Here is a 9,153-nt window from a genome sequence, read left to right on the forward strand (position 1 = left end):
ATGAATAAGGTCTGCAATTTGGGAATATTTAGGTCTACAAGAACGACAGAGAAGGAACAGTGGAGCCAACCAAAGTTAATGCTTAAAAAGGAAAGTTAAAACGACAGAATTAGACCGAGCCCGAAATAAAACGAGGGTAAACATCGGAGAAGCGCTTTATAATTTGGAGGGCGCTACCAGGCCCTCAAACTATTCAAAACCGATCCACAGCTAGCTACAGCTTGACAAGTATCTCTGCTTGATTTGGTATATTTTTGAATAAAAATAACCACTTATAGGTTACTGTGGCTCAACATCTCTTTCCAAAATATTGTCGGATGTTTTCTTTTAAGCTGGTTTGACTGCATTCTTTGTTCAGATTTGGAGATAAATCACTTTTATAGTAAATCAGTAAAGATTTCACACTGCCTCAACGTGAGTCTTCAACAGAGTTGTGTACCAAACAAAGTTGAGAAACGTATGTTGAACTGCGAGATGAATTCTCGGATGAAATGTGTCACGAACAGCCGATCTGCTGAATGGCTGTGACAAAATTTGATCAATGTTGACCAGCCTAAATATACTCCTGATTTCACAAAATTCTCTCAAGGGCAAAGGTCACCAGTCTGTTGCAGGACAACACAGTTAAACAGAGGACAAACAACCAAACACTCAAACACAGAGCTAAGGGCAATTAAGAGAAGCCAATTAGCCTATCATGCATGTTTCTTAAAAGCCAAGTATGTGCCAAACAATTTAACTCTATGAACCTCAGTGATTATTTTATATCTGTAAAAAATATAGATATCAATACAGAATTTATGCACATGAGTGTAAACCTCTGACCGCAAATGCAACCGTGCTGCAAGAAGCAACAAGGACAGTTCTCTTTACACTTAAGTGCCCACATGTAGGGATGACACATGTGCTGCATGCTGTAAAGCATTCTGGCTGAAAATTATGGACGGTCCTCTGCCAAGGTTCAAATCTTCCATGTGTGCACATTCATGTGCATCTTGTGTGGAGATTTATCTGTGGGTATGTAATGCTAAAGAGCTGTGCTGCCAAAATATGTGCCATCTGCGTACACAAGAGGTTTCACACGCTCGTTCTAGTTTGAAGGCTGCGCCAGTGTTCTTCTCAGGGACGTCGGCCAATCATCACAGGGAAGCTAAAAGCAACATGCTCCAGCCCATTAGCCAGTCGCATCTTCACCTCAGTCATTTTCAATAGTTTCCACACTGGGAGTGATGGCATTTTTCTGCTTTTTTTGTGTGAAAGTCGAGGATCGTGTTTTGTAGAACACTGTTCTTGCTTTAGGTGGCTGGAGAATCTGTACTTTTACTTTGTGAAAAGTGATGAAAAAAAAATTTGGACAAATTCTAATCAATTTTAAATCAGATTTGGTAAGGTATGATTCAGCATCGTCATTTCCGATGATTATTTTAACTGTAAACAATGAACTACTCAGCATCAGTTGCTTTGTGGGAATCAAACCAAATTATGGAATTGTTATAATATATATTAAAAAAAAATTAAGGTTTTGTTGTAAAAGGTGTAAAGGAATTTACACCCCTTCAACGTCAAACTCTTGTTTTGGGGGATTTTATGTGGTAGTCAAAAACAAAATAGTGAATAGTTATCAAGCGGAAAACCATGTTTTTCCACATTTTATTTCCCCCACAAAATCTCAAAAATTTATCACAATCAAGTAATAAGTTCTTATTTAATATCTTTAAATAAAACACCACCAATTACCTTCAGAAGGTACTTTTTTAGTAAACACATTCTGACTGTAATTCAATCGCAAGGTTCTGTTGAAAGAAGGCCGTAAAACGCTTTGTTTGTAGTTAGCGAAGAGCTAAATGGGTGACACAGTAAAAATGTGGAAGATGATCTGCTCAGATTCAACAAAACTGAATTTACTAGCTTCATTGCAAATTTGTGACAAAAACCCCCCTGTACATTACAGCGGACGCCCACCAATTCACGGTTCAATTGAGTTTTTTCTGTTGAATGTAACTCCAAACTACCTGTAGAAAATCTGTCTATTTTGATTTTCAAACAGCACATCTCGGATATTTTGAAGGAAATGCAGCTTGGGAAGCTGAAATATCAAGTGACCCGCTGTTGGTTGGTTTTTGCAAAGCAGGCTGTACCCACTGGAAGAGAAATAAAGAAGATGGTCGTGCTAAGCCAGTTTCCGGTATGCATATTGGGGAATATTTTGTGGGTAAGCTATTAATATGCGCAGTTCTGAGCATCCAAGGTCTTGACCAAAGTTGGGGAGTTAAAGTATCTCAGGGTCTTGTTCACAAATGAGGGAAAAATGGAGTGAGCAGTCAATAGGAGGATTAGTGTGGTGTCTGTACCCGTCCATTTTGACCTCTGGACTTCCTTTGCAGAGTGTCTGTGCTCTCCCCAAGAGATGGGGTGAGAATCATCTAAGTGACTGGGGAAAATCTGCATCTCTCTGTTTAGGTTGCTGCCTTTGATGGATGGATGGGTTCACTGTAAAATGATGTCACTATTGCATTCAAGTGTCTGACCTGCCACCTCCACCAGAATATGTCAAGAGCAGTAAGACCTAATTGTGGTAAAGGCCTTCTCACTTATCAGGTAATGTGGAATACCTTCAATCTGGAAACCAATACAGCAATGTGGCGGTCCTTTCTACTCAGAACCTACTGTGCAGGAATCCTGCCAAGCTCAGTCTGATTACTTTGTTTCACCTGACAACCCCAGTCTCCAACAATAGAAGCAAAAACAGAATTAGATGGACCTGGATCAATACCTCCAGGCAGTTTGCCCCTATGCACCAGCAATGTATAATTATGTTCTCAACCCTCCCTACTGAATGCCACGTACAGCCCTTGACTCGCAATGCGAGTGCTACACTGAATGCATCTCTCCACACCTCTCATGACTCTTTTTCCATCTTACTGACAATCATAATTGCGTTTCTTGTCTCTGTCATGGACTTCTCGCCACAGTTTTTCCCCTTACCGTCTCTTCTTCAGGCATTAAGAATGCAAATTGGGAGTGACAGAGTAATCCTGAATTATATCCATGAATGACAGAGTGAAGCAGTTTGGTCAAATTGAAGTGGAGCAGGAGTTAGTGACTGAAGTCTGGGAGTAACTACGGCCATGCGTCATTTTGAGTGTGTATCCAGTGATGCAGGTGTCTGGGTTCTGTTTAGTCCAAATCCTTATGCTAAGTGACTGAATGCATGAAATCTGGTGCAGCATCCAGAACAATGCAAACAGACCAATCAGGCAAGCAGACCAATCAGCATTGACAATCAGCTAATTTAAAACCAATATCTTGCATTCTCTGGGGGAAAGTACATTTACACAGAGTTTAAACATCTGCATGATCTCATTTTCTTACACACACTAAAAACCGCTGAGTTAGAAAGAAAAGAGTTTGGTTTACTTTGTTTATCCAGTTCAGAATCAATGGTGGATCAGTCCAGCCCCAGGCTGATTTAACACAACAGATAGATTTCAGCCCAAAATAGGAGTATGTGAACAATTGAGTGGAGAAGAAGAAAAAAAAAAAAAACATAAATTGGACTCCAACACTTTTAGTTTAGCACTGCATTAAAACATCAGACATAAACAAAAAATAATCAAAATGAAATTAAAATTTAATATTGCAATGTGAATATGTAGGTGTATATGTTTTGGATTAAGTTTCAAAATGAAATTAGTCAAGATTTGTTAAGACAAATGTCGTCTAATCAAAACTGCACATCGAATTAAAGCAGCAATAAATTTATTGTCCCAATCTATTTTTCCTTGGCCACCATTACTCTTTCAATCTTGTGCTGATGTAAATATATTTTTACATTAATCTTCATACAGTCTGTAATGTTGATCATTTGTTCTTAATTTTTAATCAACTTCCCCCCCGCCCCTCAATGACATTTTGAAGATCAGGAAATTATTGTTTCCTTTCTAAAATTATTTTTTGTTATAACAGGAAGAGACCGTGTAACCTTCTACTGCTTGGTTGTTTGCAGAAACATGTATGTAATTTGTATTTTGCGTATTAATTTGAATGAATGGACTCACTGAAAAAAAAACAAAAAAACATTTGTAATCATGTATTTGTCAGCACCTCTTCATCTAGGGTGTGGCATAAAAAATGCCATTTATTTTAGCCGCTTCTGTAGCACAGCAAATAGATCACAAGTGTTGACCCAATGTTTTGTTCTTTTTTTGGGTAAAACTCTGTCCCAACATCGCAAATCCAACATTTGGAATAAAGAAATAACCCAGCATATTTGTTGTTTGAACGTTTTCCATGCAGACGATCTATAAATCAATTTCATACCAAACCCTGCAACATTCACATATAGTATAGTGCGTCTCCCTACAGCAATACCTCCCCAACCCCCCGTTTCCACTCCCCATCTATAGCTGCCCCCAGGTGCACAGAGGCAGAGAGCAGAATGCAGAACAGAGCCGTGTGTGGTGACAGTGACATCCATCGCACGCAATGAATAATCAATGAACACCATCTGGCGCATACAACAGGGGAGCACCTCTCCAATCGTTTGCTCCAGGATAGCTATTTCGATTCATTCCCGCACACTGTGCTTCAGTATCCATCACCTGTTCTCTCATCCTCTCCCCTCGTTTTCTCACACAAATTTATACAGCAGCTGTACTACTCCCTTTCATTGTCTCTTCCTCCTTTTATATCTGCGGCCTGTTCCACTGCTGTCTTTATGCCCCATTCCTCCTACTCGACATGTTCTGCAGAGCCCTCTCCGACTGGCGAGTCATGGTATCCCTCATTTGAATTCACCCCTACGATTCCCACGTAGCTAATAAAGTAACCCATTGCCCTTTAACGGACATTTGCCTTTATGATTTACAATGGCTCAGTAGCTTGTTAGAATGGTCTAAAAGTACAATAAAACTACTACCATAATATGTTTTAAAGGACACCTGGTTCAGGAAAATAGTTCTTCACTTCAAGGGTGCAAAGTTGTGACTCAACTTTTTATTTTTTATTTTTTTATGCTCCGATACCCACTTTCTTCACTTTAAAACTTTCTAATAGGTTTAAATATAAAGCTGTGACACCTTCCCTACAAGCCTTCGGTGATGAGGTAAATTTATATTTCACATTTGCATTTGACCCAGTCTGACAGCGGACTTAATATGCACCCACAGTATCTGGAAAAGCTTTCTTTGCATGTCTATAACTCCACTCGGGCTTGGCACGCCCGCTTCGCCTCCTGCATTTCATCCGGCGCCCGCGTCTTAGCTTGACATCGCCCTCCTTAAACCCTTCCGCATCACCCATCCCTTTCATTTCCTGCAAACAGTAGCCTCTATTAAATTTGAAAAGTTGTAGCCGAGCGGCATTCTCTGATCTGCCAAATAGCGTTTTGTCATGTAGGGCATTGTCAGGCTTATGGACGTCTGAACAGTTCCGACTACAAAGGGTCCTTTGAAGAAGTAAAGGACTTTTGCTCTGTTGCACTTTTTGTTTTATCAGCAACAAAACTATTAAGACTTTTTTTTATACTATACAAAGATACAGTACGATATTCTTTTTTTGTAAGAAGTCTGAAAGTTGTCTTACATCAGAGTACGACCCTAAAATGTATCTTAATGTCCAACATTTTTCCCATCTTCATTGACGACAAGAAGAAACTGAGCAAATGCCATAAAAGTAAATCGGCCAATGGTAAGGCATTGGGTGAGCCAGCTGTATTTTTACAATCACACTTCATAGAGAAGTAAAACTCACCTTTCAAGACATTAGTCACAAAGTGCTATACATAGAAACATTACAATAAACGTTACATGTCGGTACATTTAATAGTTTAAAATAATTTTAATGGAGAGGAGTTTGATATTTTTTAAACAAAGTACTTCTGGTGTCACTCATGACGTTGCGTGACAATTTTTATTTTTCCATGAAAATGTAACATAACACAGGATCAACTAAGCAAAACCATTTAGATTTTGTGTAATTGATGGTACAGCTGCTTGTAAAATTGTTCTAACTACTTATTGTTATTGTTACAAAATTCATATTTAACGTGAAAGACCAACACTAGCTCTTGCATAATTGTGACGTGTATGCAGACTTACACATGGATTTAATGTTTTATTTTTTTTATTTTTTTACAAATTAAATCTAAAAGAAACATGGTGTACTTTTGTATTTAATCTCCATTCTCTATAAAATACATCTTAGAATTCACCTAATAAGCATTTCCCACCTTCGTGTAGTTTATTCTGTATTTAAATGTGGCTGTTCTGGAAAGATTTCATAGATTTGTTAGAGGATCTTATTAGATCATCACCAACCAAGAAACCCAACAGCCAGCTCATGGATAAAGTAATGATGCTTAAAGAAGAGTTAGAAACATGTGGAAGGAGGTACTTTAGCCAGAAGAGACCAAAGTCAAATCTTTTGGTCCACAATTTCCATAAAAATGAATCAATGGCTCCGATGACTGATCACTGGCAAAATCCACATTCACAAAGAATACGACAAAAGAAGATTCTGACAGCCACTTTATCTTTACTGCAAAAATAAAAAGAAAGAAACCCTTTTAAAAAAAAACAAAAAAAAAACAACCCTTTGATATCGTACCGCTTGGGAAGACGTGCCAACGTTTTGATCTTTACAACGTGTTGAGCTGAGAGATCTATAGTTTCCTACAGGAGCTTCAACTTATTTAGAAGTAAAATGGATAGAAGACGAGTTGCTCGAGTCATTTGCATAAATAGGCTTAGTTTGCACAATCGCATTTCAGTCAAGACAGGAGTGGCACAACACAAAGATGAAATTGCAGTCTTGGCAGTTATGACAGTAAGCTGATTTGTTTAGTGTAAGATTTTATTTTTTTTTCCTTTATCTCCTTCTTATCTTTCCGACTAACCCCTCCTGTGCGGGTGGTTTTTTTCAAGTGTGACAAACTGTGTCAACTGTGTGCATTAGCGGATCTTATTCGGCCCCGTTTCTTTGTAACACTCACTCCTTCATCTTATTTCAACAATGTTTCAGAAAGCACTAAGACTAAGTGCATAACTGAACCCCCCTGCCCCCCTCATCCTGCACCAGAGCTTCTGCTGCAGCAGCATCAGGGGACATTAAAGCACCTGCTCACCTTAGAACACAAAAACGTTTCAATGTGTGTGAGTGAAAGCGGCGACAATTGATGAATGTAGTTATAAAAGCATTTTGTTTGCAATCTTTGTCTCTTTTTTTGAGGCACAAAAATAAACAGTTTTTGTCTCTTTAAAAAGTTCTCAGACTCGGTTACAGTCATAAGTGGAAAATGTCACTGCTAACTATGTTTCATATCGAACTTTTATCCTGCTTACAAAACTATTTGGAGACCTCCCGCGACTCAATTCCCTTCAAATTGCACTTTTTGACTTAAATGAGGCGGCTTTTGCAATAAATATGGGAGCCTTTTTCCAGTTAAAGCAAAAATATTTCAAATGAGTTCTTATCATCCAGGAAAATATTGCATCCCATTGCATTTAATATTTAAATGAGCGTGATTGCTTGAAACGCTGCACCGTATGCGGTTGGAGTTTTGTATCTCCCATTAAAAAAAAAAGGAAAAGAAAAAAGGACTATAATTAATTTTGCTTGGTGTTCCACAAGGAGTCATTTGTTTTTTATGGAACACAATCCTATTAGAGAAACGGAAATGCACAGCCTCTCAAAGCGAATGTGCAAAAACTTGAGAGGGAAGAAAAGGCATCATTAGTCCTAAGGCTAAAGGGAGCACTCTGCTAGCCACAGGCAAGTGCGCAGGAAATTGTGTGACAGTTCATCAAGTCGACATGCAAAAAACAAAACAACAAAAAAAGCTTCCATTTCAGTCTCTTACAGAACCAGATGTATGTCTGAGTGGCATTTTTAAAAATGAAAGAGAGTTTTAGCTTGCAAATGATGACCTAGACTTAAGGTTATGAGCTGCAGCAATGCAAAGATTATTTTTCTGACAGAATATTTGATTATAGAGAATGAATTTTAAAAAATGCAACAGTATGAACTGGCATGTATCTGCATGCATTCATCATTGTGTGGCCTGTTAAGGCTGCATAGAGTTCCATCTGATTAGGCTGCATGGACTTCTAGATTAATAGGACACCATTTATTAGGGAGTGGCATTAAAAATATTTTTATCAAGGCTGTAGCATTTTGTTGAGTAATTACAAACAGATTTAATTACATTTAAATTCTGGCATTTATTTGTTTTTGTCTTGTAGATTTTCTTCTAAATGAAAAAAAAAAAACATTTGTTTTTTAATGGCCTCAATGCTTTACTTGTGCTAATAAGATTCCCTTCATGATATATTGATTTATATGAAATTACGCCCATTAAATGATCAAACTGAATCCACCAGCTATGAATGTAGCTAATTTATTCCCCTACATTTGTAAAATAATTTTGCTATAATATATCTTTGTCGTTTCTTTGGAATGAAAATCTATTAAATGTTGTTTGAAAACTAAAAGGCTGTGTGGTTGTTAAAAAAAAGAAAAAAAAAAAACAACAACACAGCAGCTGGACTGCTTGCTTAAAGAATGGCTGCAGTGCTAAGCTCTTATAAAGGGCTTAACCTGTTCAATAAAACAGATTCACAATGCTGGTTTATGAAAACTCCTATTAGCTAATCTGAAGGTAAACTAGCTAATAATATTAGCTAGTTTATCAGGTAAACTAGCTAATAATATTAGCTAGTTTACCTTCAGAAAACTAGATCGTTTTAGCTAGTTTTCTGAAGGTAAACTAGCTAATAGCATTAACTAGTTACTAGCTAATAGTAAACTAGTTTTCTAATACCAGAAAATAGCTAGTTTTCTACCTAATAGTATTAGGTATTTAGTAGTAGTATTGGTATTGGTAAACTAGTCTAGCTAGTTTAGGTAATCTAGCTAAAAGCATTTTACCTCCAGAAAAAAAGATTTGTATGCTGCCTGGTTTTGGTCTTAAGTTGTAAAATAAACAAATAAAAAAAAACAACAAAAAAAAACATTCAGTTCAACACCTGAAATAATTTTTTAAACATATACTGTATAAATCTGCTCAAGTGCAAAGCATTTTGTGTGTTAGCATTTTTGGCTAACATTGCATTAAGTGTCTATGTCCTTGATATAAACATGTTTTGATGCAAAACA

The sequence above is a fragment of the Poecilia formosa genome, unplaced genomic scaffold, assembly GCF_000485575.1.
Source record: "Poecilia formosa unplaced genomic scaffold, Poecilia_formosa-5.1.2 Scaffold28, whole genome shotgun sequence".
Lineage (NCBI taxonomy): Eukaryota > Metazoa > Chordata > Actinopteri > Cyprinodontiformes > Poeciliidae > Poecilia > Poecilia formosa.